This window comes from Cetorhinus maximus, chromosome 3 (genome assembly GCF_964194155.1).
Source record: "Cetorhinus maximus chromosome 3, sCetMax3.hap1.1, whole genome shotgun sequence".
In the NCBI taxonomy this organism is placed as follows: Eukaryota; Metazoa; Chordata; class Chondrichthyes; order Lamniformes; family Cetorhinidae; genus Cetorhinus; species Cetorhinus maximus.
In genome coordinates this window covers 130,587,659-130,594,422 of record NC_135881.1, presented here as the reverse complement: position 1 = coordinate 130,594,422, position 6,764 = coordinate 130,587,659, and the positions used below count along the sequence as shown (strand labels likewise).

Here is a 6,764-nt window from a genome sequence, read left to right as displayed (position 1 = left end):
GGGGGGAGGGTGGTGGAGGAGGAAGAGAGAAGGTGGTGGTGGTGGGGGGGGTGGAGGAGGAAGAGAGAAGGTGGTGGTGGGGGGAGGGTGGAGGAGGAAGAGAGAAGGTGGTGGTGGGGGGAGGGTGGAGGAGGAAGAGAGAAGGTGGTGGTGGGGGGAGGGTGGAGGAGGAAGAGAGAAGGTGGTGGTGGGGGGCGGGTGGAGGAGGAAGAGAGAAGGTGGTGGTGGGGGGAGGGTGGAGGAGGAAGAGAGAAGGTGGTGGTGGGGTGAGGGTGGAGGAGGACGAGAGAAGGTGGTGGGGGGGTGGAGGAGGACGAGAGAAGGTGGTGGGGGTGGTGGGGGGGTGGAGGAGGAGGAGAGAAGGTGGTGGGGGTGGTGGGGGGGTGGAGGAGGACGCGAGAAGGTGGTGGGGGTGGTGGGGGGGTGGAGGAGGACGAGAGAAGGTGATGGGGGTGGTGGGGGGGTGGAGGAGGACGAGAGAAGGTGGTGGGGGTGGTGGGGGGTGGAGGAGGAAGAGAGAAGGTGGTGGTGGCTGGGGGGGTGGAGGAGGAAGAGAGAAGGTGGTGGTGGGGGGGGGTGGAGAAGGTGGTGGTGGTGGGGGGGGTGGAGAAGGGTGGTGGTGGGGGGGGTGGAGAAGGTGGTGGTGGTGGGGGGGTGGGTGGAGAAGGAAGAGAGAAGGTGGTGGTGGGGGGGGGTGGAGAAGGTGGTGGTGGGGGGGGGTGGAGAAGGTGGTGGTGGTGGGGGGTGGGGTGGAGAAGGAAGAGAGAAGGTGGTGGTGGAGGAAGAGAGGTGGTGGTGGGGGGGTGGAGGAAGAAGAGAGAAGGTGGTGGTGGGGGGGTGGTGGAGGAGGAAGAGAGAACGTGGTGGTGGGGAGGGTGGAGGAGGAAGAGAGAAGGTGGTGGTGGGGGGGGGTGGCTTCAGGAGGAGGAATAGAGAAGGTGGTGGTGGTGGTGGGGGGGGTGGAGGAGGAGGAAGAGAGAAGGTGGTGGTGGTGGAGGAGGAAGAGAGAAGGTGGTGGGGGGGGGGGTGGTGGTGGTGGGGTGGAGGAGGACGAAAGGTGGTGGTGGGGGGGTGATGGGGGGTTGGTGGTGGTGGGGGGGTGGTGGAGGAGGAAGAGAGATGGTGGTGGTGGGGGGGGTGGAGGAGGAAGAGAGATGGTGGTGGTGGGGGGGGTGGAGGAGGAAGAGAGATGGTGGTGGTGGGGGGGATGGAGGAGGAAGAGAGATGGTGGTGGTGGGGGGGGTGGAGGAGGAAGAGAGAAGGTGGTGGGGGGGTGGAGGAGGAAGGGTGGGGGGGAGGAAGAGAGAGGGAGGGAGGGGGAGGGAGGGTGGGGGGAGGGGGAGGGAGGGTAGGGGGAGGGAGGGAGGGAGGGGGAGGGAGGGTGGGGGGAGGGGGAGAGGGTGGGGGGGGAGAGAGAGAGGGTGGGGGGGGAGAGAGAGGGTGGGGGGGGGAGAGAGAGAGGGTGGGGGGGGAGAGAGAGAGGGTGGGGGGGGAGAGAGAGAGGGCGGGGGGGAGAGAGAGAGAGGGTGGGGGGGAGAGAGAGAGAGGGGGTGGGGGGGAGAGAGAGAGAGGGTGGGGGGGAGAGAGAGAGAGAGTGTGGTGGGGGAAGAGAGTGTGGTGGGGAGAGAGAGTGTGGGGGGGAAGGAGCGAGGAAGGTGGGGGGGGGAAGGAGCGAGGAAGGTGGGGGGGGGAAGGAGCGAGGAAGGTGGGGGGGAAGGAGCGAGGAAGGTGGGGGGGGAAGGAGCGAGGAAGGTGGGGGGGGAAGGAGCGAGGAAGGTGGGGGGGGAAGGAGCGAGGAAGGTGGGGGGGGAAGGAGCGAGGAAGGTGGGGGGGGAGGAGCGAGGAAGGTGGGGGGGGGAGGAGCGAGGAAGGTGGGGGGGGAAGGAGCGAGGAAGGTGGGGGGGAAGAGCGAGGAAGGTGGGGAGGGAAGAAGAGAGGAAGGTGGGGGGGAAGGAGAGAGGAAGGTGGGGGGGAAGGAGAGAGGAAGGTGGTGGGGGGGGAAGGAGAGAGGAAGGTGGTGGGGGGAAGGAGAGAGGGTGGGGGGGGGGAAGGAGAGAGGAAGGGGGGAAAGAGAGAGGAAAGGTGGTTGGGGGGGGGGGGGTGGTGGGAGAGGGAAGAGAGAGAGGGAGCTGGCGGGAGGGCTGGCTCACTGAGACTGCAGGTAAGGGAATGGGGCTGTGAGGGGCGGGTCTTTTCACGAAGTCCGGTTTCGTGCTTTATTTGGACTTTTTGCCGTCTTAAATCAATCATCTATCATAATCTTCCAAATGAAGTTAAGTGGAAATCGGAGAACTTGAAAAAATACAAACGCCAAATTATGTTTTACTCAGCGCAGCAAGAACGTTGCCATTACATGAATTCAACCAAACATTTCTTGTGTAATGGGTTCGCCGCCAACAGCTTCATTTAATCACTTTGTTTATAATTTCAAAAAGGGCTTGAGAATATTTCCTGCCGGTTAAAGTAATGTTAACAAGTCCGATGCTAAATGATAATAAAGTGGCTCATCAGTGTTTAGTATTAGTCCCATTTTAAACAATGAGTTTTATACAGAAACCGCGAATTTGTGTAATGTTGAGGAAACCGCGTTCTATACTTTGCGAGTAGGGAAAGCTGAGGTTTTAACTGCAGGAGGCTTGTATGAACCTGTTGGAGATGTAAGTGTGAGTTGTTTGTGGAACGAATCATGTCGCTTTGGAATTAGACGGAAAACGTGTAATTTTTGAGCTGTAGTAAATGGGTCTGAGTAGCAGAGATTACAACAGTGTAACGAAGGTTAGAACCAAATTTCAAATTCGAGCTGCCGTGATACTTCCGAGTAGGTACGTTTTCTGCTTTTTGACGTTACTTTGCCCTCAAACTATGGCTGTCCCTTTCTGATTACAATCTGCAACATGCAATATTGAGAGCGGGTTTAGGTTAAAGACCGCAAACAGCAAAAAGCATGGCAGTTATTTCTTGGGCATTAGATGACTTGAGTTGGGAACCGTAGTTTTGATGAACTCGCGAGTGTTGGTTAGTGTGATCACCTTGGTGCTGATCATTTCATTAAACTGACTTCTTGGCGATGATGCACAAGTGACGGTATTAGTCGCCTTTTGAACTAACTCCAGAATGAAATGGTGTGACGCCACTTTGGGGAGGCTGTGGTGTACTGCTTTAACTTGTGACTTTCAACATGACTCCAGTTCAATTGAAAAGGGTTGGACCTCGGGCATTGAATGCCCTTGTCGCAGAGATTCAGTGCGTTGCAGCAGGTATTTGCCCAGAGCGCTGCTGAAGTTATGATGGGAACAACAACTTGTTCTTTTTCAGAATGCCTTTCACGTCCCAGAGTATTTCAGCTAAGCATATGGAAAACAGATATTGAGACAGATATAAGATTTGCACAGATGTCTCTTTGACCAAGTTTTTGGTTGTCTTTTTAGAGGAAGAGTTCAGGCAGGCAATTCTACAAAGTGGGACCCAGGGAGCTGAAGGCTTTGCTGCTTATGGAGAAATAAATTACTCAATTTCCTGTCTCCCCAGAGTCTTGTGAAATAGATCGCAAATGAAAGTTGCTCAATATTTCAATACTTAGTTACAAAAGCAACATATAAAGTAATGAGAACTAACTGTTAATGTACAATTATTGTTATGGTTAAGTAGACTGGTTGCTTATCTTATAGCATAATGGTGGCACATTTCAATACTATTTACTGCTTGGATGCTAAAGAAAGACTTGCATGACCACCAGACATCTTGCAGCTTTGTACAGACATTTGAATTACTTTTCAAAAATTAATGTAGGAAATATGGCAGCCAATTTGTGCACAGCAAGCTCCTACAAATAAATGTGATAATGACTATATAATTTGTTTATATGATGTTGATTGAGTGATAAGTATTAGTTCGGGCACTGGGGATAACTCCCCTGCTCTTATTTAAAATAGTACCATGGGATCTTTTACATCCACTTGAAAGAACAGACATGGTCTTGGTTTAACTTGTGACTTTCAACTGAAAGATGCTAGTAGAAACCTGACTTTTTGCTGCAGTGCACGTGGGTCAAATCTTGAATACAAGTGTTCTGAATGAAATGCTATCGTAAATTTATGAAGCATGCTGTACAGGAAAATTAGTCATGCATATTAATGTGGTAAAGAAATTTTGAATTGATGCAGGTATAATTTTACAGAAGGAACTAATGTGGTGACTGTTGATCTGAGCAGTGTGGAATGACATCTGGGACTGTGAACTTGTGCAGATGTGAGAATTTATTTGAAAAGGATGTGCAGGAAGTCTGAAGTAGTAACAAGTGAGGCAGTATAAAGAATCATTATAGTTTTCTTCTGGAATGGAGGCAGGATATACAATGAAGTTGAGAGAATGATAATGGACCTGTCATCCTAATGTTTAGAGGAAGAGAGAAACATTAAATTAACAAAAGTTTGCACTTTGAAAATTGATGCAAGAATGCTAACTATAGTAGGGAGTATGCTAGGATAGTTGAAGTTTAAATGGGTGGGATCTAAAATCAGATTTTACTTTCTAGGACAAGGGTTCCTAAACTCTGGTATGCATCTCTGGTGAGGGGATGGGTGCTCAGGAGAAAATGTCTAATGCTGGATTTAAAATCTAAAGCAAACAATGAACTAATTTTTTCCACATTTTTTGAATTTTTAAAAAATTCATTTTTGTGTGTGTGACATTAGGGTGCTTCCCAGTAACTGTTTGCTCTGCCTGTTAAGTCAGCAGGGGCACCTGAAGAAGAGGAGACCATCACTTGCGCTTATCTGACCTTTTTGCCTGGAGAAGCAATACAAGCTATTGACTGCTGGCAGTTTCCCAAGAGCGTGAGGCTCCTGCCTGGAGATGGACTTGCATGGGTTGAATTGCCCCAGATTGCTAAACTCAACTGCCAGATATACTTTGAGTCATAAGTTGTTCTTGATATATTGGGTCCACTCTCCCCCTTTAATCTCCTCTGCATCTCCATCAGTCCCTGCTCCTTTAAGTTTTATCAAAACCCAACTTTTTTGTAAATGTTTGTGGTCATCCTTTTCTAATCTCTCTCTTTGTGGCTCAGTTCCCTGCCAGCTTTCATTTGCCAAATCCCTTGGGGCATTTTTCTTGACAGTAAAAGGCACTGTAGAGTTGGAAGTTTTTGTTTGAATTTACTATTCAAGTTGTATTATATAAATCAATTGAACTTTATTCAATAAGGCAATCCCCCTTTACTTAAATGTGTGCATGGTGGTATCAACATTTAAAATGTAATTTTTTTTATTCATGGGATGTGGGTGTCACTGGCTGCATTTATTGCCCACCCCTAATTGTCCTTGAGAAGGTGATGGTGGTGAGCTGCCATCTTGAACAGCTGCAGTCCATGTGGTGTAGGTATGCCCACAGTGCTGTTAGGAAGGGAGTTCCAGGATTTGACCCAGCAACAGTGGAGGAACAGCGATATATTTCCAAATCAGGATGGTGATGGTGTTCTCATGTGTCTGCTGGCCTTGTCCTTCTAGATGGTAGTAGTCATGACTTTGGAAGGTGCTGTCTAGGGAGCCTTGGTGAGCTCATGCAGTATAAAACATGAGCACTCAAGAATCTCTTACCTAAATCAGTGAAGTTTTCAGCACAGACTCCTGCCATGGGGAAAGTGAAATGGTTCCTCCAGGATCCTGTCGTCACTGATCAGCACAAGGATGCCAGGAGGAGCCAGCAAGGCTGGATAGTTCCTGATACCATATGATAGTACAGGAGACTCTGCTGAGAACTTCTCTGATTTAATTAAATTCTGAGTGTTCATCCTTTATTTAAAAAATAATCTCTATTCCAAAATCAGGAAAATTACACGTAAGTAATACATTTAATTAACTTATATTTTATATATTTGCAGAATTGTTAAAGTACAGAAGGAGGCCATTCAGCCCATCGTGCCTGCATCGGCTCTCCAAATGAGTCAGCGCCATTGTCCTGCCTTTTCCCTGTAACCCTGCAGTTAAGGCAATCCCTGCAGTGTTTCTATTTAAATAATCATCTAATGCCCTCTTGAATGCTTTGATTAAACCTGCCTCCACCACACTTTCAGGCAGTGCATTACAGACCCCAACCACTTGCTGTGTGAAAAATTTTTTTCTCACATCGCATTTGCTTCTTTTGCAAATCACTTTAAATCTGTGCCGCCTCATTCTTTATTCTTTCACAAATAGGAACAGTTTCTCCCTATCTACTTTGTCCAGCCCACTCATGATTTTGAACACCCCTATCAAATCTCCTCTTAGCCACCTTCTCTTCAAGGAGAACAGTCCCAATTTCTCCAATCTATCTTCATAACTGAATTTTCTCATCCCTGCAACCATTTTTGTAAACCTCTTCTACACTCCCTCCAATGTGTTCGCCCCTTTCTAAAAGGTGGCACCCAGAACTGCTTACAATACACCAGCTGAGGTCTAGCTAGTTCCAGTACAAGTTCAGCACAACCTCCTTGCTCTTGTACTCTATGTCCCTATTAAAAGCCTAGAATATTGTATGCTTTATTAACTCTCTCCATCTGTCCTGCCACCCTTAATGACTTATGCACATATACACCCAGGTTCCTCTGCTACTGCCTGCCCTTTACAGTTGTACCCCTTATTTTATATTGTCTGTCCATGTTCTTCCTACCAAAATGAATCACTTCACACTTCTCTGTATTGAACATCATCTGTCACCTATCTGCCCATTCCACCAAATTGTCTATGTCCTTTTGAGATTCCAAACCGTCCTCCTCACAGTTCACA

At 49.0% G+C, this 6,764-nt stretch overlaps 1 protein-coding gene across 9 annotated transcripts in view; it reads left to right on the top strand.

The window, feature by feature from the left end:
* Positions 1-6,764, top strand: part of osbpl3b (oxysterol binding protein-like 3b) — a 240,609-nt gene that overhangs the window by 1,087 nt on the left and 232,758 nt on the right. For 3 of the 9 annotated variants that reach the window (XM_078538972.1, XM_078538970.1, XM_078538968.1), the window contains exon 1: positions 2,668-2,822. The exons of the other annotated variants lie outside the window; for them this stretch is intronic. The gene's annotated coding sequence lies outside the window, so the exon portion shown is untranslated. Of the gene's footprint in view, positions 1-2,667; positions 2,823-6,764 lie in introns of those variants that run through there. 9 annotated transcript variants of the gene reach the window in all.